This window comes from Triticum urartu, chromosome 4A (genome assembly GCF_056163025.1).
Source record: "Triticum urartu cultivar PI428250 chromosome 4A, HENAU_Tu73, whole genome shotgun sequence".
Classification (NCBI taxonomy): domain Eukaryota; kingdom Viridiplantae; phylum Streptophyta; class Magnoliopsida; order Poales; family Poaceae; genus Triticum; species Triticum urartu.
Genome location: NC_141876.1, coordinates 433365297 through 433389536, shown reverse-complemented (window position 1 = coordinate 433389536; position 24240 = coordinate 433365297). Strand labels below are relative to the sequence as shown.

The window sequence follows — 24240 nt, the reverse complement described above, 5'->3', positions numbered from 1 at the left end:
GGCCGGCTGGATCAAGAGCCCGGCTGCCAGAAGACGGCCACGTACCTGAAGACGGCCCCAAGACGGGACGACTCCTATCAGGAGGCCTCTAGAGAGGCCGGCTCCTAGCAGGAGGCCCACGACGCCCACAAAGTCTGCGCCCCCATTAAGAAGACAAGACAGGATGTGGCTACAGTGTAGCCCATCATCCCCATATCCAGGGCACGATGCGGCCACAATGCCCCGTACAGGCGGAGATCTCCGCACGGCGCGACACTGTTGCCACTCCACCCTTGACGTCACCCCTGTCAGGCGGAGCCTTGCTCCCACGATGGCCTGTAGGTACGGCCTGCAGGCAGCGGGCCCTACCAGGCAGCAAGAGCCCTGAAGACGGCGGGGCCTGACTAGTCGGACCAGAGGGATTCCGGCCTCTAGCAGACGGGCCACTCCTCCCTTGGAGTCCATGCACCATTGACCAGATGAGACACGGAGTGGCTACAGTGATCTCCCACCAGGCGGCGGGACTGTGGCCATGCCTCCCCGACAAAGCGTGTGTCATTAGCATTACAGCTACAGTAACAAGCAGCTGACAGGACCCGCGAGCGGCGGGAGCGGCCTGTCGGCCCCGTACCAGACCGGTCGGCGAGTACCACCAGGCGGCAGGCCCCAGCTGCCGGCGGAGAAGTCGGCGACCAGAGACACTGACAGCCGGATCCTACACCCGGCTAGATTACCATTGTACCCCTGGGGGTAGGCCTATATAAGCCCCCCAGGGCACCCATGCAAAGGTTCCCAACCTATTAGACCTAGACACACACATAGAGAGAGGAGAGAGTTGGCCCTGCTTTCTCCTACCTCTAGCATACAACTCGAGGAGCACCATTTTACTCACTAGTGCTTTAGTGATCATGCGGAGGCCCCGCAAAGCAGGGCTAGGGGTGTTATCTCCTAGGAGAACCCCGAACCTAGGTAAAGTACGCCGGCGTTCTTGTCTACGCCTCATCCCGCTTCCGTGCAACGGCGACGTTCTACTCGCTCCCACCATCATAAGCCATCCTTTGGAATATGTCGCACCCAACCCCTAACATTTGGCGCCCACCGTGGGGCAAGGTGCACCGTCGTCCGGAGATCTGTTCTGGACGGGAACCCTCTTCCTCCCTGCCGAGTGCAGCCTGATACGTCCATTTTGCATCATGCTTTTATATCGATATTTATTGCATTATGGACTGTTATTTCACTTTATGTCACAATACTTATGGCTATTCTCTCTTACTTTACAAGGTTTACATAAGGAGGGAGATTGCCGGCAGTTGGAATTCTGGGCTGGAAAAGGAGCAAATATTGGAGACCTATTCTACGCAACCCCAAAAGTCCTGAAACTCCATGGAACATATTAAAATAAATAAAGAAAAATCCATGCCAAAGATGAACGCCAGGGGGCCCACACCTTGCTCACGAGGGTGGGGGCGCCCCCCTAGGGCGCCCCCCCTACCTCATGGGCCCCCTGGTGGCTCTCCGACGTCCATCTTCTCCTATATGAAGTCTATCGATGAGAAAAAAATCAGAGGGAACTTTTCGGGACGAGACTCCGCCGCCACGAGCCGGAACCTTGGAAGATCCAATCTAGAGCTCCGGCAGAGCTGTTCTGTCGGGGATACTTCCCTCCGGAAGGGGGAAATCATCACCATCGTCATCACCAACGCTCCTCTCATCGGGAGAGGGCAATCTCCATCAACATCTTCACCAGCACCATCTCATCTCCAAACCCTAGTTCATCTCTTGTATCCAATTCTTGTCTCAAAGTCCGGGATTGGTGCTAGTAGGTTGCTAGTAGTGTTGATTACTCCTTGTAGTTGATGCTAGTTGGTTTATTTGGTGGAAGATCATATGTTCAGATCCTATATGCATATTATCACCCCTCTGATTATGAACATGAATATGCTTTGTGAGTAATTATGTTTGTTCTCGAGGACAAGGGAGAAGTCTTGCTATTAGTAGTCATGTGAATTTGGTATTCGTTTGATATTTTGATAAGATGTATGTTGCCTAGCCTCTAGTGGTTTTATGTGAACGTCGACTACATAACACTTCACCATTATTTGGGCCTAGAGGAAGGCATTGGGAAGTAATAAGTAGATGATGGGTTGCTAGAGTGACAGAAGCTTAAACCCTAGTTTATGCGTTGCTTCGTAAGGGGCTGATTTGGATCCATATGTTTCATGCTATGGTTAGGTTTACCTTAATACTTTTGTTGTAGTTGCGGATGCTTGCAATAGAGGTTAATCATAAGTGGGATGCTTATTCAAGTAAGAACAGCACCCAAGCACCGGTCCACCCACATATCAAATTATCAAAGTATCGAACGCGAATCATATGAACGTGATGAAAACTAGCTTGACGATATTCCCATGTGTCCTCGGGAGCGCTTTTCCTATTATAAGAGTTTGTTCTGGCTTGTCCTTTGCTACGAAAGGATTGGGCCACCTTGCTGCACTTTATTTACTTTTGTTACTTGTTGCTCGTTACAATTTATCCCGTCACAAAACTATCTGTTACCACTTATTTCAGTACTTGCAGAGAATACCTTGCTGAAAACCGCTTATCATTTCCTTCTGCTCCTCGTTGGGTTCGACACTCTTACTTATCGAAAGGACTACGATAGATCCCCTATACTTGTGGGTCATCAAGACTCTTTTCTGGCCCCGTTGCCGGGTAGTGTAGCGCCTTTGGTAGGTGGAATTTGGTAAGGAAAAATTTATATAGTATGCTGAAATTTACTGTCACTTGTTACTATGGAAAGTAATTCTCTGAGGGGCTTGTTCGGGGTATCTTCACCCCGTCCAGTAGAGCAAAGAGTTTCTCCTCAACCTACTAAACCTATTGAAAATGAAACTCCTTTTGAATTTCCTTCGGGTATGATGGAAAAACTGCTAGCTAACCCTTTTACAGGAGATGGAACAAAGCATCCCGATGAGCACTTAATATATGTGGATGAAGTTTGTGGATTATTTAAGCTTGCAGGTATACCCGATGATGTTGCTAAGAAGAAGGTCTTCCCTTTATATTTGAAGGGAGACACATTTATATGGTATAGGCTATGTGATGATATGAGATCATGGGACTATAAAAGATTGAAGTTGGAATTTCATCAAAAGTATTACCCTATGCATCTTGTTCATCGTGATCGCAATTATATATATAATTTCTGGCCTCACGAAAGAGAAAGCATCGCTCAAGCTTGGGGGAGGCTTAAATCAATGTTATATTCATGCCCCAATCATGAGCTCTCAAGAGAAATGATTATTCAAAATTTATATGCTTGGCTTTCTGAAAAAATCGCACCATGCTCGATACTTCTTGTGCTGGCTCTTTTATGATGAAGACTATTAAATTCCGATGGAATTTATTGGATAGAATTAAACTCAACTCTGAAGATTGGGACCTTGACAAAGGTAAGGAGTCAGGTATGACACCTAAGTTTGATTGTGTTAAATCTTTTATGGATAACGATATTTTCCGTAAGTTTAGCACTAAATATGGACTTGACTCCGAGATAGTAGCTTCTTTTTGTGAATCTTTTGCTACTTATGTTGATCTCCCTAAGGAGAAGTGGTTTAAATATCATCCTCCCATAGAAGTAAAAGTAGCTACACCTATGAAAGTTGAATAAAAGACTGTCACTTATAATGATCCTGTTGTTCCTACTTCTTATATTGAGAAACCACCTTTCCCTGTTAGAATAAAGGATGATGCTAAAGCTTCAACTGTTGTTCGTAAAAGCAATATTAGAACTTATACACCTCCTGAGCAAGTTAAAGTAGAACCTAATATTGCTATTGTTAAAGATCTCTTATATGATAATATTGATGGGCATGTTATTCAGTTCGAAGGTGAAACTGCTAGAATTGCTAAACCTTGTGATAAAGATAAACATAGACCTGTGGTAGGTGTGCCTGTTATTTCTGTTAAAATAGGAGATCATTGTTATCATGGCTTATGTGATATGGGTGCGAGTGCTAGTGTAATACCTATTGACTTATACGAAGAAATTAAGAATGAAATTGCACCTGCTGAGTTAGAAGATATTGATGTCACAATTAAACTTGCCAATAGAGATACTATTTCACCAATTGGAATTGTTAGAGATGTTGAAGTCTTGTGTGGGAAAACTAAATATCCTGCTGATTTTCTTGTTCTTGGTTCCCCACAAGATAGCTTTTGTCCCATTATATTTGGTAGACCCTTCTTAAATACTGTCAATGCTACCATAGGTTGCATAAAGAATGTTGTTACTATTGGTTTGGATGGTATGGTTCATGAGTTTAATTTCTCTAAATTTAGTAAACAACATTGTGAGGAAGAATTACCTAGTAAGGATGAAATTATTTGTCTTGCTTCTATTGCCGTGCCTCCTAGTGATCCTTTAGAACACTATTTGCTAGACCATGAAAATGATATGTTCATGAATGAAAGAAGGGAAATAGATGAAGTATTCTTTAAACAGGAACCTATTCTGCAACACAATTTGCCTGTTGAAATTTTAGGGGATCCACCTCCACCCAAGGGTGATCCCGTGTTTGAGCTCAAACCGTTGCCGGACAATCTTAAATATGCTTATCTTGATGAAAAGAAGATATATCTTGTTATTATTAGTGCTAACCTTTCAGAGCATGAAGAAGAAAGATTATTGAAAACTCTGAAGAAGCATCGTGCTGCTATTGGATATACTCTTGATGATCTTAAGGGCATTAGTCCCACTCTATGTCAAACATAAGATAAATTTGGAAGCAGATGCCAAACCAGTTCGTGATCCTCAACGACGTCTGAATCCTAAGATGAAAGAAGTGGTAAGAAAAGAAATACTAAAGCTTCCGGAGGCATGTATAATCTATCCCGTTGCTGATAGTGAGTGGGTAAGTCCTGTCCATTGTGTCCCTAAGAAGGGAGGTATTACTGTTGTTCCTAATGATAAAGATGAATTGATTCCACAAAGAATTATCACAGGTTATAGGATGGTAATTGATTTCCGTAAATTAAATAAGGCTACTAAGAAAGATCATTACCCCTTACCTTTTATTAATCAAATGCTAGAAAGATTATGCAAACATACACACTATTGCTTTCTAGATGGTTATTCTGGTTTCTCTCAAATACTTGTGTCGGCTAGAGATCAATCAAAGACTACTTTTACATGCCCTTTTGGTACGTATGCCTTTTGGTTTATGTAATGCACCTGCTACCTTTCAAAGATGCATGATGGCTATATTCTCTGACTTTTGTGAAAAGATTTGTGAGGTTTTCATGGACGATTTTTCCGTCTATGGTTCCTCTTTTGATGATTGCTTGAGCAATCTTGACCGAGTTTTGCAGAGATGTGAAGAAACTAATCTTGTCTTGAATTGGGAAAAGTGCCACTTTATGGTTAATGAAGGTATTGTCTTGGGGCACAAAGTTTCTGAAAGAGGTATTGAAGTTGATAAAGCCAAGGTTGATGCTATTGAAAAGATGCCATGTCCCAAGGACATCAAAGGTATAAGAAGTTTCCTTGGTCACGCCGGATTTTATAGGAGGTTCATTAAGGACTTCTCAAAAATTTCTCGGCCTCTGACTAATTTATTGCAAAAATATATACCATTTGTCTTTCATGATGATTGTGTAGAAGCATTTAAAATACTTAAGAAAGCATTAGTCTCTGCACCTGTTGTTCAGCCACCTGATTGGAATTTACCCTTTGAAATTATGTGTGATGCTAGTGATTATGCTGTAGGTGTTGTTCTAGGGCAAAGAGTTGATAAGAAATTAAATGTTATTCATTATGCCAATAAGACTCTGGACAATGCTCAAAGAAATTATGCTACTACTGAAAAAGAGCTTTTAGCAGTTGTATTTGCTTGTGATAAGTTCAGATCTTATATTGTTGATTCTAAAGTAATTATTCAAAATGATCATGCTGCTATTAAATATCTTATGGAAAGCAAAGATGCTAAACCTAGACTTATTAGATGGGTTCTCTTGCTACTAGAATTTGATTTGCATATTGTTGATAGAAAGGGAGCTGAGAACCCCGTTGCAGACAACTTGTCTCGGTTAGAAAATATTCTTGATGACCCACTACCTATTAATGATAGCTTTCCTGATGAACAATTAAATGTTATAAGTACTTCTCGTAGTACTCCATGGTATGCTGATTATGCTAATTATATTGTTGCTAAGTTTATACCACCTAGCTTCACATACCAACAAAAGAAAAAGTCCTTCTATGATTTGAGACATTACTTTTGGGATGACCCACATCTTTATAAAGAAGGAGTAGATGGTGTTATTAGACATTGTGTACCTGAGCATGAACAGGAACAGATCCTACGCAAGTGTCATTCCGAGTCTTAGGAAGGACACCACGCTGGAGATAGAACTGCACATAAGGTATTGCAATCTGGTTTTTATTGGCCTACTCTCTTCAACGATGCCCGTAAGTTTGTATTGTCTTGTGATGAATGTCAAAGAATTGGTAATATTAGTAGACGTCAAGAAATGCCTATGAATTATTCTCTTGTTATTGAACCGTTTGATGTTTGGGGCTTTGATTATATGGGACCTTTTCCTTCCTCTAATGGATACACACATATTTTAGTTGTTGTTGATTATGTTACTAAGTGGGTAGAAGCTATTCCAACTAGTAGTGCCGATCATAACACTTCTATTAAAAATGCTTAAAGAAGTTATTTTCCCGAGGTTTGGAGTCCCTAGATATTTAATGACTGATGGTGGTTCACACTTTATTCATGGTGCTTTCCGTAAAATGCTTGCTAAATATGATGTTAATCATAGAATTGCATCTCCTTATCACCCACAATCTAGTGGTCAAGTAGAGTTGAGCAATAGAGAGCTCAAATTAATTTTGCAAAAGACTGTTAATAGGTCTAGAAAGAATTGGTCCAAGAAACTTGATGATGCATTATGGGCTTATAGAACTGCATATAAAAATCCTATGGGTATGTCTCCGTATAAAATGGTTTATGGAAAAGCATGTCACTTACCTCTCGAACTAGAACATAAGGCGTATTGGGCTATTAAAGAGCTCAACTATGATTTTAAACTTGCCGGTGAGAAGAGGTTATTTGATATTAGCTCACTTGATGAATGGAGAACCCAAGCTTATGAAAATGCCGAGTTGTTTAAAGAAAAAGTTAAAAGATGGCATGACAAAAGGATACAAAAGCGTGAGTTTAATGTAGGTGATTATGTATTGCTATACAATTCTCATTTAAGATTTTTTGCAGGAAAAATTCTCTCTAAATGGGAAGGCCCCTATGTTATCGAAGAGGCCTATCATTCCGGTGCCATAAAAATCAACAACTTCGAGGGCACAAATCCGAAGGTGGTAAACGGTCAAAGAATTAAACATTATATCTCAGGTAATCCCATAAATGTTGAAACCAATATTATTGAAACCGTAACGCTGGAGGAATACATAAGGGACACTTTCCGGAACGTTTCAGACTCCGAAAAGGAATAGGTATGTGGTACGGTAAGTAAACCGACTCCAAAACAATTTTAAGGCAATATTTCTCCGTTTTAGAATATTTAGAAAAATAGAAAAATAAGTAGCAGTCCGGGAAGGACACAAGGGCCCCACGAGGGTGGTGGGTGCACCATACCCCCCTGGGCGCGCCTCGTACCTTGTGAGCACCTCGTGTGCCCTCCGGACCCCGTTTTCTTGCACGATACGTATTCTGTCGGTAAAAAATCATTATATATTCTTCCGAAGGTTTTGACTCCCGTATCACGCAAATATCCTCTGTTTTCGTTTCGAGCTGTCCTGTTGCAGATTAAATCAACATGTCTTCCCAGGATTCGGAAGGAGAAAGCTATGTGGATGATTACTTAGCAAATCCAAAGGTCTATGGAGATGTGGAACATGATGGGTGGACCACGGAGGAAGAAGAGGACTATGAACCCAAGGGGAAGGAGGAGACAAGCTCAGATGAAGATGAAGCACCATTACCTCAACTTGGGGACATGCACGTGGAGTTCAAAAAGTCAAGTCTCCCTGATAGGGTAAAGAAACCCAAGTTCGAGTTTATCCCTTTTCGTCTCTTGCAGGAAAATAAGCAGGACTTATGCAAAAAGATATTAACCCTGGAGTGGGAGATTGATGATTTGAGGGATCAAAATGCCGTCCTCAAGCGCAAATTAAGGGAGAAGCCTAAGCCATCAACTAAGCCAACATCACCACCACCTTCTTCACTAACAAAGGAGATATAATCACATGGGTATGGGCACTCCCCTTGGCAACTACCAAGCTTGTGGGTGGTGCCCCGATATCGTATCACCATCACAACTCCTATCTTTATCGTTTTTCTTAGTTCGATCCTATTAGTAGTATCTTGATCTAGTAGAATAAAGTTTATGGCATGATCTAGTTTTGAGTTTTGCTTTATGATCTCTCTTTGTAATCGAGTCCGTGAGCTATATATGATAAAGATTAGTGTTGAGTCAAGAGCTTGATTATTTTGCCATAATCTTGGGTGAATAAAAGAAAGAGAAAAAGAATAAAAATTAACAAAGAGTTCATATTGATCTTATTGAGAGTAATGACTTCACATAGAAAGAGTGTGATGATTAAAAGTTGTTGGGAGTTGGCAGACATAGCTTTGTTCATTGTTGCAATTAATAGGAAGTAATAAGGAAAGAGAGGTCTCACATATAGATATATTATCATTGACATCTTTTATGATTGCGAGCACTCATTAAAATATGACATGCTAAAGAGTTGATGTTGGACAAGGAAGACAACGTAATGAGTTATGTCTTCCTTATATCTGAGATAAAGTATGTTGTCATGGATCCTCTAACTTGTTGAGCTTGCCTTTCCCCCTCATGCTAGCCAAATTCTCAGCACCAAGTAGAAATACTACTTGTGCTTCCAAACACCCTTAAACCAGTTTTGCCATGAGAGTCCACCATATCTACCTATGGATTGAGTAAGATCCTTCAAGTAAGTTGTCATCGGTGCAAAGCAATAAAAATTGATTTAAATATGTATGATTGATTGGTGTGGGAGAAATAAGCTTTATACGATCTTGTGATGTGGAAGTAATAAAAGTGACGGACTGCATAATAAAGGTTCATATCACAAGGGGCAATATAAAGTGACGTTCTTTCGCATTGAGATTTTATGCATCCAACCATAAAAGCGCATGGCAACCTCTGCTTCCCTCTGCGAAGGGCCTATCCTTTATTATTATCTTCTACCTTATGCAAGAGTCATGGTGATTTTCACCTTTTCTTTTTCATTTTATCCTTTGGCAAGCTCAGCATGTTGGAAATAACATGATATATATATATATACATATATCTAATTGGATGTAGGGGAGCATAAACCATTATTGTTGACATCACCCTTGAGGTAAAAGGTTGTGGGGCAAAACTATAAGCCCCTATCTTTCTCTGTGTCCGATTAAAACTCTGTAACCACAAGTATCGCGTGAGTGTTAGCAATTATGAAGGACTAAATGATAGTTGAGTATGTGGACTTGCTTTTTAGCTCTGACATAGACTCTTTCCGATGTTATGATAAATTGCAATTGCTTCAATGACTGAGATTATAGTTTGTCAGAGCCCAATAAGATTTATGATTTATACTTTTGCATTGTGAATAGATCATCACTTGAACATAAGTAATCATATGACAAAATCTATATATGTTGCTGTTATGAGAATAATCAAGATGCCCTCATGTCCGTATTTTATTTTTATCGACGCCTCTACCTCTAAACATGAGGACATATTTATTGTTATCGGCTTTTCGCTTGAGGACAAGAGAGGTCTAAGCTTGGGGGAGTTGATACGTCCATTTTGCATCATGCTTTTATATCGATATTTATTGCATTATGGACTGTTATTTCATTTTATGTCACAATACTTATGGCTATTCTCTCTTATTTTACAAGGTTTACATAAGAAGGGAGAATGCCGGCAGCTGGAATTCTGGGCTGGAAAAGGAGCAAATATTAGAGACCTATTCTGTGCAACCCCAAAAGTCCTGAAACTCCATGGAACATCTTAAAATAAATAAAGAAAAATCCACACCAAAGATGAAGGCCAGGGGGCCCACACCTTGCTCACGAGGGTGGGGGGCGCGCCCCCTACCTCGTGGGCCCCCTGGTGGCTCTCCGACGTCCATCTTCCCCTATATGAAGTCTTTCTATGAGAAAAAAATCAGAGGGAACTTTTCGGGATGAGACTCCGCCGCCACGAGCCGGAACCTTGGAAGATCCAATCTAGAGCTCCGGCAGAGCTGTTCTGTCGGGGATACTTCCCTCCGGAAGGGGGAAATCATCACCATCGTCATCACCAACGCTCCTCTCATCGGGAGAGGGCAATCTCCATCAACATCTTCACCAGCACCATCTCATCTCCAAACCCTAGTTCATCTCTTGTATCCAATTCTTGTCTCAAAGTCCGGGATTGGTGCTAGTAGGTTGCTAGTAGTGTTGATTACTCCTTGTAGTTGATGCTAGTTGGTTTATTTGGTGGAAGATCATATGTTCAGATCCTATATGCATATTATTACCCCTCTGATTATGAACATGAATATGCTTTGTGAGTAATTATGTTTGTTCTCGAGGACAAGGGAGAAGTCTTGCTATTATTAGTCATGTGAATTTGGTATTCGTTTGATATTTTGATAAGATGTATGTTGCCTAGCCTCTAGTGGTTTTATGTGAACATCGACTACATAACACTTCACCATTATTTGGGCCTAGAGGAAGGCATTGGGAAGTAATAAGTAGATGATGGGTTGCTAGAGTGACAGAAGCTTAAACCCTAGTTTATGCGTTGCTTCGTAAGGGGCTGATTTGGATCCATATGTTTCATGCTATGGTTAGGTTTACCTTAATACTTTTGTTGTAGTTGCGGATGCTTGCAATAGAGGTTAATCATAAGTGGGATGCTTGTTCAAGTAAGAACAGCACCCAAGCACCGGTCCACCCACATATCAAATTATCAAAGTATCGAACGCGAATCATATGAACGTGATGAAAACTAGCTTGACGATATTCCCATGTGTCCTCGGGAGCACTTTTCCTATTATAAGAGTTTGTTCTGGCTTGTCCTTTGCTACAAAAGGATTGGGCCACCTTGCTGCACTTTATTTACTTTTATTACTTGTTGCTCGTTACAATTTATCCCGTCACAAAACTATCTGTTACCACTTATTTCAGTACTTGCAGAGAATACCTTGCTGAAAACCGTTTATCATTTCCTTCCGCTCCTCGTTGGGTTCGACACTCTTACTTATCGAAAGGACTACGATAGATCCCCTATACTTGTGGGTCATCACAGCCAGCCAGGCACGTCGGATGGCATTTGCACCGACGCGTTGCTTGGCGCGGAGGTCGCCTGGGCGGCAAGCTGCCTTGCTGACCTTGTTGGTGAAATCCGCCTCTCCGACGGGCCTGCATCCGACGCATGCGTTGACGGCCCCAAGAGCCGCCTCGTCAGCTTCCTCGACCAGCTCCACGTCGCCGATGAGCCGGCCGTCGACTTGGAGTCGGTTGGCTCCACCGACCCGATGCTCGTCGACTCCGACATGGCGTCGCTCGACGCGTTCCCTACCAACGTGGTGGTCATTGATGATCCTCTCCCCCGCGCTGACAGCGGCGACAGTACCATCACGGAGGTGCTCGTCATCAGCCACGACAGAGTTCCCGGTAACGGTGCCCGAGACCCGCTCGAGGAAGCACTGCAAGACCTATCTCCACCCATCGCAGAAGACGCCGACGCCGAGACGCTGCAAGCCCAAGAAGCTAGCCAGCATGAGACGCCTTTCGGAGGCTTACTAGCGCGAGATGGACCATGCCAGTGGTGGCACGCTGGCTCCTGGCGGACCTAGCTGCATCGACACGGTCCGGTAGCGCGGCGCGGCCTTTGCCATCATGTTCGGGGCCGATCGCCCCGTCTACGCCATGCCCAGAGAGAACATAAGAGCTGCCCAAGCGGCAGCAGACAAGCTGGACAACGTCGAAGGCGACGAGCATCGCCACATGACGGAGTGCGTCCAGCAGCTCATTGATGCGGCTGCCGAGCAGCAAGAAGCCGGCTGCCACGACAAGGAACTCAATCGGCGGAACAATGACCCGCCTCCCTGCCAGGAGCATGGCGCGACGTCCCAAACGCCGACTAGCGGCGATCGCGGACGACGAGACAAGGAGCCGGCTGCTAGTCGCAGTCGGACGCACATCACCGTCGAGTGCGACCAAGACGGCTGCCCACGAGCAGTGGAACGACTAGGCGACTACCGGCCACCCCCGCGCAGAGAAAGACGCGTCTCCCCGCCGCCTGTTGATCATCCGAGTCTCGGCGACCGGCTAGACCCCCGAGAAGGAACCGGAGAGAATGATGCCTGCCACCGGATCGACCGCCTCAACCGATCCCTGGCGCTAGAAGAAGAAGACACGCTGGGCCCACCCTGTTTCGACCCCCGCATCCGTGACGAGCCCTTCCCCAAAGGGTTCACGCTCCCAAGAGATACGCTGAAGTACACCGGCTCCGTGAAGACGGAAGACTGGCTGGTCGACTACTCCACCGCCGTCAGCATTGCGAACGGCAACAAGCGCGTTGCCGTGAAGTATGTTCCACTCATGCTCGAGGGCACTGCCCGGACATGGCTGAACAACCTGAAGCCCCGCAACATCAACAGCTGGGTAGATTTCACTGAAGCCTTCGTCCGCAACTTCACCAACATGTACAAGCGGCTGCCCAAGCCTCACCAGCTCTCCTTGTGCGTCCAAGGTCCCAACGAGTCGACTCGCGACTACCTCACGCGCTGGGCCGAGCTGCGCAACTCTTGCGAGGGCGTGCACGAGGTGCAGGCTATTGAGTACTTTACAGCCGGGTGCAGAGAAGGCACTCTGCTCAAGCACATGCTTTTCTGTGACGAACCGGCGACCCTTGACGAGCTGCTAATCATAGCAGACAAGTACACCACGACCGACTCCTCCATGAAGATGGAGATTCAAGTTGACGGATCCGGCAAGGTGGCTCCTTAGGATCCTCGGACTCCGGCTGGTCATACCAGTCGGTGCCAACAGCAGAACGACAACAAGCACAAAGCCCCGATGCCGGCTTCCACCAGCCGGCAAGTGGCCACAGTTGAAGATCAGCAGCCAGAAGGGCAGCCCCAGCCCAAGCGTCAGAAAGGCGGCAAGTTGAATTGGCTGCCCGCCTTCTCCTATGAGCAGACCCTCGATGCTCCCTGCAAATTCCACAGCGGCGTGAAGCCGTCCAACCACACCACCCGGAAGTGTCACTAGCTCACGCGAATCTCCAAAGGCAAAGGGTTGGTACCCCCGCTGCCAGCTGGCCAGCCTCCCCCGCCTCCTCAGTAGCCGGTGGCCCGCCCAGCAGTCGACGCTGTTCAAGACAAATTCCCTGAAGAAGACGGAGCATATGTTGTTTTCACCTGTGTGTTCGATGACAGGCGCAGCTGGTGCCAACAGTCCCGAGAAGTGAATGTTGTAGCCATTGAAGCCCCAGAATGCATTGGTCGGAGAAGCCAATCAGTTGGTGCCGAGCTGACCACCCAGAAGTAATGCCTTCTCCGGGTTCTTATGCTTTGGTCTTGGAAGCAACCTTTGCTACGGAGAGGCGAGCTCCTCGTTTCTCCCGAATCTTCATAGATGGCGGCAGTAGCATCAACATGCTGTATCGTGACACCTTGGAGAAATTGAAGATCAAAACCAAGCACCTTCTGCCCAGTCGGACTGTCTTCCATGGCATAGTTCCTGGCCTTTCTCACTAACCAATCGGCAAGATCAAGATAGACGTCCTCTTCGGAGACAAAGACCATTTCCGCCGGGAGCCCATCTGGTTTGAGGTAGTTGACTTGGAGAGCCCGTACCATGCCCTGCTTGGCCGACCTGCCTTGGCCAAGTTCATGGTAGTACCACACTATGCCTACCTCAAGATGAAGATGCCAAGCGCCAAGGGAATCATTACCATCTCCGGAGATTATCAGAAGTCGTCCGACTGCGCGGCCGCCAGCAGCCGGCTGGCCGAGTCCCTTGTGATCGCTGTCGAGAAGCGTCTCCTAAACTAGGTTGTGGCGATGGCCGGCAAACAACCGGACATGTCCCACGATCCCAAGGATTCGGAAGCCGAAGGATCCTTCAAGCTGGCCAAGGGGACAAACAAGATATCGTTGGACCCAGAGCACCCGGAGAGGTACGCTGTCATAGGTGCAAACCTTGGCACCAAATAGGAAAGTGAGCTCGTCGATTTCCTCTGTGAGAATCGAGACATTTTTGCATGGTCTCCCAAGGACATGCCGAGTGTCCCGAAGGATTTTGCGGAGCACAAGCTACATGTCAGAGGAGATGCCAAGACGGTCAAGCAACCGCTCCGCCGACTGTTGGAAGAGAAGAGAAGAATCGTTGGAGAAGAGATCGCCCGTGTGTTGGCAGGCGACTGCATTATGGAAATGTTCTTCCCAGAGTGGTTAGCCAACCGAGTCCTTGTACTGAAGAAGAATAAGCAGTGGCACATGTGTATCAATTACACCAGCCTGAACAAAGCTTGCCCCAAAGAGTGCCTTGCCAAGAATCGACCAAGTGATAGACTCCACAGCCGGATGCGAGCTGTTGAGTTTTTTGGATGCCTACTTAGGATACCACCAGATCAAGTTGGACCCGACAGACCGCCTGAAGACCGCCTTCATCACACCATTCGGATCCTTCTGCTACCTAACCATGACATTCGGCCTGAGAAATGCGGTGCCACCTTTCAGCGTTGCATGCAGAAGTGCCTCCTCAAGCAACTTGGTAGAAATGCTCACGTCTACGTAGATGACATTATGGTGAAGACGGAGAAGTGTGGCACTCTGCTAGAAGACGTCAAGGAAACCTTTGAAAACTTGCGCCGCTTTCAAATCAAGCTCAACCCGGAGAAATGCGTCTTTGGAGTACCGGCCGGCCAGCTTCTTGGCTTTCTGGTCTCAGAGCACGGCATAGAGTGCAACCCTGTCAAGATCAAGGCCATCGAGAGGATGGAGGTACCCACCCGACTGCTGGATGTGCAAAAATTCACCGGTTGTTTGGCATCCATCAGCCGTTTCATCAGTCGGCTGGGTGAGAAGGCTCTTCCCCTGTACGAACTCATGAAAAAGACCACTATTTTTGAGTAGAATGACAAGGCGGGCGAATCTTTTCTCCAGCTCAAGAAGATGTTGACCACTCTGCCTGTCTTGGCGGCTCCGATTGCTAAGGAGCCCATGCTTCTCTACATCGCCGCCACTAGCCGGGTGGTCAGCACAGTCATAGTTGTGGAGCGCAAAGAAGACGACAAAGCACTACCAGTCTAGAGGCTGGTGTATTACCTGAGCGAAGTGTTGTCTGCCTCCAAGCAGAACTACCCCCACTATCAGAAGATGTGCTACAACGTGCACTTCACCGCCAAGAAGCTGAAGCCATACTTTCAAGAGCACCCAATCACTGTTATCTGTAGTGATCCACTTGCCGAGATGCTTCGGGCCGGTTGGCCAAATGGGCCATAGATTTGGCCCCCTACACCATCTACTACCAGCCTCTCACCGCCATCAAGTCCCAAGCACTGGCCGACTACCTCGTTGACTGGGCTGAGACCCAGTACCTGCCGCCAGCATCGGACTCCACCCATTGGCGGATGCATTTTGATGGTTCCAAGATGCGCACCGGTTTGGGAGCCGACATCATCCTTACATCTCCCAAAGGCGACAAGCTCAGATATGTGTTGCAAATTCATTTTGCCGCCTCCAACAACGGAGCTGAATACGAAGCACTCATACACGGGCTCCGGCTTGCCAAGGAACTCGACATTCGTCGGATCCTGTGCTATGGTGACTCCGACTTGGTGGTACAGCAGTCGTCAGGCGACTGGGACGCCAAGGATGCAAACATGGCAAGCTACCGCTTCCTCATCTAGCAACTCAGCGGATACTTTGAAGGGTGCGAGTTCCTCCATGTGCCACGAAACGACAATGAACAAGCTGATGCTTTGGCACGAATCGGCTCCACCCGGCAAGCAATACCAGTCGGTGTCACCCTGCAACGCCTCCTCAAGCCATCTGTCAAGCCATGTGTTGCAAATTGATGGTTCCAAGATGCGCACCGGTTTGGGAGCCGACATCATCCTTACATCTCCCAAAGGCGACAAGCTCAGATATGTGTTGCAAATTCATTTTGCCGCCTCCAACAACGGAGCTGAATACGAAGCACTCATACACGGGCTCCGGCTTGCCAAGGAACTCGACATTCGTCGGATCCTGTGCTATGGTGACTCCGACTTGGTGGTACAGCAGTCGTCAGGCGACTGGGACGCCAAGGATGCAAACATGGCAAGCTACCGCTTCCTCATCTAGCAACTCAGCGGATACTTTGAAGGGTGCGAGTTCCTCCATGTGCCACGAAACGACAATGAACAAGCTGATGCTTTGGCACGAATCTGCTCCACCCGGCAAGCAATACCAGTCGGTGTCACCCTGCAACGCCTCCTCAAGCCATCTGTCAAGCCATCACCAGAATCAGACTCCATCTTCGTACCGGCTCCCCCCGAAGCAGTCGGATCCGACATGGGGACCCCAACAGCTGGCTCGGGGACTTCGGCAGGTGGCTCGGGGGCTGCAGCAGTCGGCCCGGGGACTTCATCGACACAGCAAGAGGTAGCCGACTCCAACCCGACGCTTCCCGGCCCAACCACCCTCGTACAAGTAGCAACCCTGATAGTCGAAGAAATGGCAGCACCGTCATGGGCGCAGCCCATCCTCAACTTTCTGGTGAACAAGGAGCTGCCGGCTGATGCGATCTCGGCCTGGCAAGTGCAACGTTGGGCAGCAGCGTACACCATTGTTAACAGAGAACTTGTGAGGCGCAGTGTCACTGGTGTGTACCAACGTTGCGTGGAGCCAGAGAAAGGCCAAGAAATCCTTAATGATATCCACCAGGGCGAGTGTGGTCACCACGCGGCTTCAAGATCACTCGTTGCCAAAGCTTTTCGCCATGGTTTTTTCTGGCAAACTGCTGTAGAAGATGCCAAAGACTTGGTCCAGAAATGTAAGGGGTGCCAGAAGTTCCGCTCCAAGCCACATTTGCCGGCTTCTGCACTCAAGACCATCCCCATTGCCTGGCCCTTTGCCGTTTGGGGGCTGGACATGGTGGGACCATTCAAGACAGCACGCGGCGGCATGACTCATCTGCTTGTCGCCGTGGACAAGTTCACCAAGTGGATAGAAGCAAAACCAATCAAGAAGTTGAATGGTCCGACTGCTGTGACTTTCGTCGCTGACATCACCATTCGGTATGGCACACCACACAACATCATCACCGACAACGACACAAACTTCGCCAAAGGCGCCTTGGCTCATTTCTGCGTGACGCAAGGCATCTGACTGGACATAGCGTTCGTTTCCCATCCGTAGTCAAACGGCCAGGTGGAGCGAGCAAATGGCCTCATTTTCTCAGGCATCAAGCCTCGACTGGTCGACCCTTTAGAATGTTCGACCGACTGTTGGCTCAATGAGCTGCTGGCCGTCCTTTGGAGCCTGCGCACAACTCCAAACAAGTCAACTGGATTCAGGCCTTTCTTCCTCGTCTACAGTGCGGAAGCCGTCATCCCGACGGACATAGAATTTGACTCCCCTCGAGTCACCATGTACATCAAGGAGGAAGCAAAAGAAGCACGAGAAGACGGCGTCGATCTGCTGGAAGAAGGCCGGCTGTTGGCACTCAGCAGGTCCACCATCTACCAACATAGTCTATGCCGATACTACAATCAGAAGGTCAAGCCAAGATCCTTCCAGGAGGGAGACCTTGTGCTTCGGCTGATCCAGCGGACAGCTGGCCAGCACAAGCTCTCGGCACCCTGGGAAGACCCCTTCATCATCAGCAAAGTTTTGGGCAATGACTCCTACTGCCTGATCGATGCTCAGAAGCCCAGAGCATACAAGAGAGATGATTCCGGCAAGGAGACAGAGCGGCCATGGAATGCCAACCTCCTCCGAAGATTTTACAGTTGATGCAGTATGTACCACGCTACCTTTTGTATTAATTACGAAGACTCTGGGTCCCCCGAGAAGAGCTCGGGGGCTACCCTCTTTTATATATATGATAATTATTATGCCTATGAATGTGTTATTTCATTATTCCGCCTGGCACCGGGTTCGACTAGTCGGCCCGGGGGCTCGCCGCCTTGTACTATGTGGTGTTTCCTGCAGTCGTACAAGTAGTGTGTTGGCACCTAAACCTTCTCCCGCCACAAGCCACAGCTTGCAGAGCGATTGTCTGGTGGGAAGGAGTTAAAGACAGAAAAGGGTGTCCACATGAAAAATGGCTAAGGACCCAAAGCATGCACATATTTCAAGCCGGCTTCCCGCTTCATCGACCAGCTGTTGAGCAGCCGGCCTGCTGGCTTCTACTTTACTTGCTAAAACTCTAGTTGGCTAAGTACTTGCCCTCCCGAAAGTAGCTAAGTACTCGACTCAGCCACAGCCCGCAGAGTGGCTGTCTGGCTGGCAAGAAGGCAGCTAAGGGAGGGTGGCAAAGGAAAAAAGCCAAGGAGCAAAAAGCAAGAAAAGTCAGAACTCGGCGAAGACACAACTTGTGTGGAAGAATATTTACATGTCAAAAGGCCCTTGGCTGGCATTCAAAAAAGTTTGAAATACACCCCGCGGGTGGAATTGTGCAAATTTAACAAAGTTTGTCGAGACTGACAAAGCAGGAAAAATAAATATAAGTCGGCGGCCTAGGGAGCAGCAGAGGGGTCCGGCTGGTTGGCGGAGTCGGTAGTGCCAGTTGGTGGAGTGGACGGCTGATCAATCTCCGCTTGGTCGCCTCCAGCAGCAGTCGACGCACTCGAGCGCGGCTCGTTGTTCGAGGCACGATCAAGCTGAGGCTGGCCGTCCGCTCCGACTTCTGGCACATCTTCTTCGCCTTCCTCGTCCTCCTCATCTTCTCCCTCGTCATTGGAGTTGATCATCTCGGCCGAGTCTTCGTCGTCATCTGGGTTCAGCCCGAACCACTACAGTGGCCCCTCGGCACCGTTCTCAGCTAGCTCAGAAACGAAGATGCTGGTGTCGGTGTACTCGGCAATCGCCACTGCTCGTCTGACAAGATCGCGCTCCATCGCCACCAGCTCCTCTTGGGCCTCCTGCCGAAACATGGTCAACTGGGCTAGATTTAGTCCAGGATACCACGCCCTGATGAACTCCAAGGCCCGACGAGCTCCAGCTCGGGCCGAGGAGCCCTTCCAAGCCCCGAGTCAGCCGGCCGCCACCTCCAGCCAGTCGGCAGTCTGACTGGGAGTGCGTGGAGCCGGCATGTCTGGCCAAAGGGCGGCGATCGCTTGGGCGCCGACACACTGAAGACGGCACAACATCCGATGAGCCGGCCGAAGGCGGGCTTGGATGCTGAGAAGCTGTTCGCTAAGGGTCCGGGGGGCGTCGGTAGCGATCTGCACACCTTCCGCCCTCTGTTCTTCACGATAAGCCTCAATAGCCTGGTTAGCAGCGTCAGAGTGGCCAGGAAAGAAGTCTGCTTAGGCACAAAGCAAAGAAATCAGAAGTCAGAAGTCAGAAGCTAGAAGCCGGCTCGATCTGCAGCCAACAACCCAAAGAAAGAAAAAGAAGAAACCTTACCATCAACCATGTCTTCAATCCTGCCGAACTCAGCGAGAATACTGGACTCTTTCACCTCGGCCTCCCTCCGGGCCATTCGAGAAGCTCCGCCTGCTCCACCAGTTGCTTGGCCAGTCGGCCACGCTCCTGGGCCAGCTTGTTGCACTCTGCCTCCTTAGTGCGTAGCGCGGTGTCGGCTTCACCCAGCTGCTGCTGCAGGGCAGCATTGGCCTCTGCAAGAACAGAGAAAGAAAAAGACGTCAACGATCAACAAAGAAGAAGTGCGGTTGCCGGGGAGATCCAGCCCGATTGCTCAGCAGTCGGCCCGAATCTCGGGGACTACAGCCCGCGGGTGCACTATCGCGCCCCCGCAGAGAAAGAAAATAAAGACTTACTCCGGCTTTCCGACAAGTCGGTGGTCCGTTGGTCTAGATGTCGAATGTTGGAGTTGAAGGTGATCGCGCGAAGGTTATCATAATCCTACAATGAAGATAGCAGAAAAAGTTAGCACTCGAAGCTTGCCAATTAAAGTTCTGAGCCGCCTGCTTAGCAGCCGGCCCGGAACTTGGGGGATACACCCAGTGGGTGCGCTGGCGCGCCCCCATAGAGAAATACAAGAATCAAAGACGAAGAAGTAAGAAATATACCCGGATGGCCGCTCGCGAATCCAAGAACGCCCTGTTGCACTGCTGAAGAGTGGTGGCATCATCTCGGAGTTTGGCCTAGACGTCCAGGATCTCATGGTTTAAAGCACCCATTCCACCTCCACGCACCAACTCAGGGGGCGCGGCGCTGGTTGCTTCGGCATCCGGGGCGGACGAGCTAGAAGCGCCGACTTCCAGCGGTCGTGGCGCCGAAGTCGCCTTTACACCTCGATGGCGCGATGGTGTGCGGGCCTCAGGAGTCGGGCCCGTCACTACCTCGTTTCCGGCTGTCGGCGACGGCGGGGCAGCCGACTGTTTGTCCCGCGCTCCTTCGGACGGCGGTGGCGGAGGCACGGCTACCTCCAGCGTGACGACATCGCCGCTTCCCCTCTCCATGACCGGTTGTTCATCACTGGCTCCCCCAGTTGGCGCCGTGAACTCTGGTGGCGGCGGCGCGGAATTCAGGGGGACGACGAAAACGGCGCTTGACGACGCGCGGCTTCCTCAGCTAGCTTCTTCGCCACGGCATCGGCCTCAGCCTCCGCCAGCTTCTTTAATGCAGCGGCCTCCGCCTTGTCCGCCTACGCCCTCTCCTTGCGGGCGGCTTCCCACTCCTCACGCACCTCCCGCGTGTTTCGTTCCAGTGCCTCTCGGAGGTCGGCTGCAGGGTCGATTCGTCGGGTGGTGGTGGAGGTCTCCGCCGACCCAATGACAGAGGCGGAGGCCGACTTCTCAAGAGAGAGCAGGGCCCTAAGTCTAGAAAAAGAAAGAAGAGAAGAAGCTCAGATAGAATCGGCAAGAAAGGAAAGCACAAGAAAAAGACACATACACTGACACCATAGGAGGCACCTTCGGAAGCATCTGGAACTTGATCGCCTTTGCGGCGGCCTCCTTCCGCTTGGTCGCGGCGGTCGGGTTCTTGGTCTTCTTTGGCGCACTGCCAAACAAGACGGTGCCTTGTTTGCGCTTACACGTGCCGCCTTGAGCAGCCGGCTCGACGGAAGGGCCCACATCCGCACTGTTGGCACCTCGCGCATGACGCGGCTCATCCTCATCCTCATCCTCATCAAGCCAGGTCTCGAGGCCGCCTACCTCTTCGGAGCCGCCTGCTCCGTCGCCACCGCCTATGGCGTCGTCCTCCAGGGCGGCCGCCCCCAAGTAGGGGTCGTCCACATCGCTCACCTCCCGGTCCGGCAGGTAGTCTCCACCCGGCCCTACGATGGTGGCCGTCGCTGGAGACATGAAGATCTGTGTTCCGAAAACAAAGCATTCAAAGACAGCATGACCAAGACCAAGACGAGGTACTGAAAAGAAAGGAGTAGAGAAGCTTACAGGCGGCGGTGAGTTGGCGCGGGAGTATGGCCGCTTGCCGAATTGCCAAGACCCTTCTGACAGCTTGAGGTCGGAGATCTCGTTCACCACACGGGCAATCTTAGCAGTCGGCATGTCCCTAGTGCACATCCAGCTTGGGTCACGGTGCCCTCTCATCCGGGAGATCAGATGAGGCCGGCCTTGGAGCGGGAGAACCCGGCGCATGACGAAGGCGACCAGCAGGTCGGACGCCTTGAGGCCTTCTGCTTCCATCAGCACCCAGAGCCGGTTGACGGCGGCCGTGCCATCGGCTGACATGGGCTTCGGCTTGTAGCCCTAGTTGGCCCGAGGCTCAGCTGGAGGGCCGGCTTCGTAGGGCGGCAGGTTGATGAAGTCAATAGCCGGGTCGACGTTCTCCACGTAAAAATATGATTTCTGCCACAGTTTGACCAACTGTGGTAGCTTGATGGAGGGGAAGGCATTCTTCGAAGACGGACGACGCACCGCGACCAAGACGCCGCACTGGGTCGCCTTCTCCTTGACGGAGGTGCCCAGTTTGGTGTAGAAGAACGCTCCCCACAACTCGATGGTGGGGAGGATGCCCGGGTAGCCCTCGCACATCATGACGAAGGCGGACAGCAACGTCACGGTGTTGGGCGTCAGATGATGAGGTTGAAGATGGTACAAGTCGAGGAAGGAATGAAGGAACCCACTCACTAGCAGACTGAAGCCATGGAGGAAGTGCGAGTGGAAGATAACTCGCTCGCCTCCCTTCGGCGCCGGCGAGATCTCCTTCTCCGGTGGCACGCGCTCCTTGACGAAGCCCGCGTCGGGCAGTCGCCGTGTGGCACAAAGGAAGGCGAGATGGTCGTCTATCAGGACCGAGCCGTCCCAATCCCCTCCCCGTTTGCGCGCCATGGAGTTCGAGCTGGACGGAAAGATGGCGCGGCGGCGGGGGCAAAGACCGCGGCGAAGCGAGAGGTTTGGGGCGGAGGAAATCGACGGTGACGAGCTGCAGCAGCGCTCCGGCGGAGCATAGAAGTGCGGCGGAAGCAAGAGGAGGAGAAGGACGAAAATGGCAAAGGGAGAGGAGGGCACACGTGCTTTGCCGCTCCCCCTCCTCCCCCTACTTATAGCCCCTAGACTACAAAGCCGAGGGGGCGGGGCGTGGGATTGAGGGATTAACTGCATCCACGACCCCACGGCCCCGCGATTATTGCGCAAGTTACTACATGCAGTAACTCCACATGGAATCGCAACCGCCTCCCTCGGACGCAGCGGATCCGCTCGCGCGCCGAGGCCCGGTAATGGCGGGCCCAGCCTGCTGTTGCGTCCCATCATGCGCGTGGGCTGGCAGGCTGGCCCGACTGGCCGACACCGCGTGGCGTGCTTGCAGCGGGCGGCGGGCCCTGAGGCTTAGCAATCACGCCACCTGGTTCCCGCCTTGGCATTTCAAAATTATCAGGCGATCCCGCCTGGCTACATTCGACTCCCAGCAGACGGCATGCCAGGAGATGGACAGAGCATTCAACAAAGAGCACTCAAAGAGGGAAACTGCTGAGGCACCTCGACTTATCAGCCGCGACGCCTCACCAGCTTCGGGGACTACTGTCGGAGTAATGGGCCACGGGTAGCCAAACCCGAGTCCCCGGGAATTTCAAGACATCGAGGCCGGCTGCGCCCCTCAAGCATCCAGGATGAAGCACCGTCTTTTGGTGGCCGGCTGGATCAAGCGGCCGGCTACCAGAAGATGGCCACGTACCTGAAGATGGCTCCAAGACGGGACGACTCCTATCAGGCGGCCTCTAGAGAGGTCGGCTCCTAGCAGGCGGCCCACGACGCCGACAAAGTCTGTGCCCCCATTAAGAAGACAAGACAGGATGTGGCTACAGTGTATCCCATCATCCCCATATCTAGGGCACGGCGCGACCACAATGCCCCGTACAGGCGGAGATCTCCGCACGGCGCGGCACTGTTGCCACTCCACCCTTGATGTCACCCCTGTCAGGCGGAGCCCTGCTCCCATGATGGCCTGTAGGTACGGCCTGCAGGCGGCGGGCCCTACCAGGCAGCAAGAGCCCAGAAGATGGCGGAGCCTGACCAGTCGGACCCGAGGGAGGCCAGCCTCTAGCAGACGGCCCACTCCTCGCTCGGAGTCCGTGCACCATTAAGCAGATGAGACACAGAGTGGCTACAGTGATCTCCCACCAGGCGGCGGGACTATAGCCACGCCTCCTCGACCAAGCGTGCGTCATTAGCATTACGGCTACAGTAACAAGCAGCCAGCAGGACCCGCGAACGGCGGGAGCAGCATGTCGGCCCCATACCAGACCGGTCGATGGGGCCCACCAGGAAGCAGGCCCCAGCTGCGGGCGGAGAAGCCGGCGACCAGAGACACTGACTGCCTGATCCTACACCTGGCTGGATTACCATTGTACCCCTCGGGGTTGGCCTATATAAGCCCCCCAGGGCACCCATGCAAAGGATTCCCAACCTGTTAGACCTAGACACACACATAGAGAGAGGAGAGAGCTAGCCCTGCTTTCTCCTACCTCTAGCATACAGCTCGAGGAGCACCATTGTACTCACTAGTGCTTTAGTGATCATGCAGAGACCCCACAGAGCAAGACTAGGGGTATTATATCCTAGGAGGGCCCC

General features: G+C 49.9%; 1 pseudogene; it reads right to left on the bottom strand.

Moving 5' to 3' along the window:
* Positions 1 to 20852: 20852 nt before the first annotated feature.
* LOC147976074 (uncharacterized) lies at positions 20853 to 22500 on the bottom strand (annotated as a pseudogene).
* Positions 22501 to 24240: the final 1740 nt, after the last annotated feature.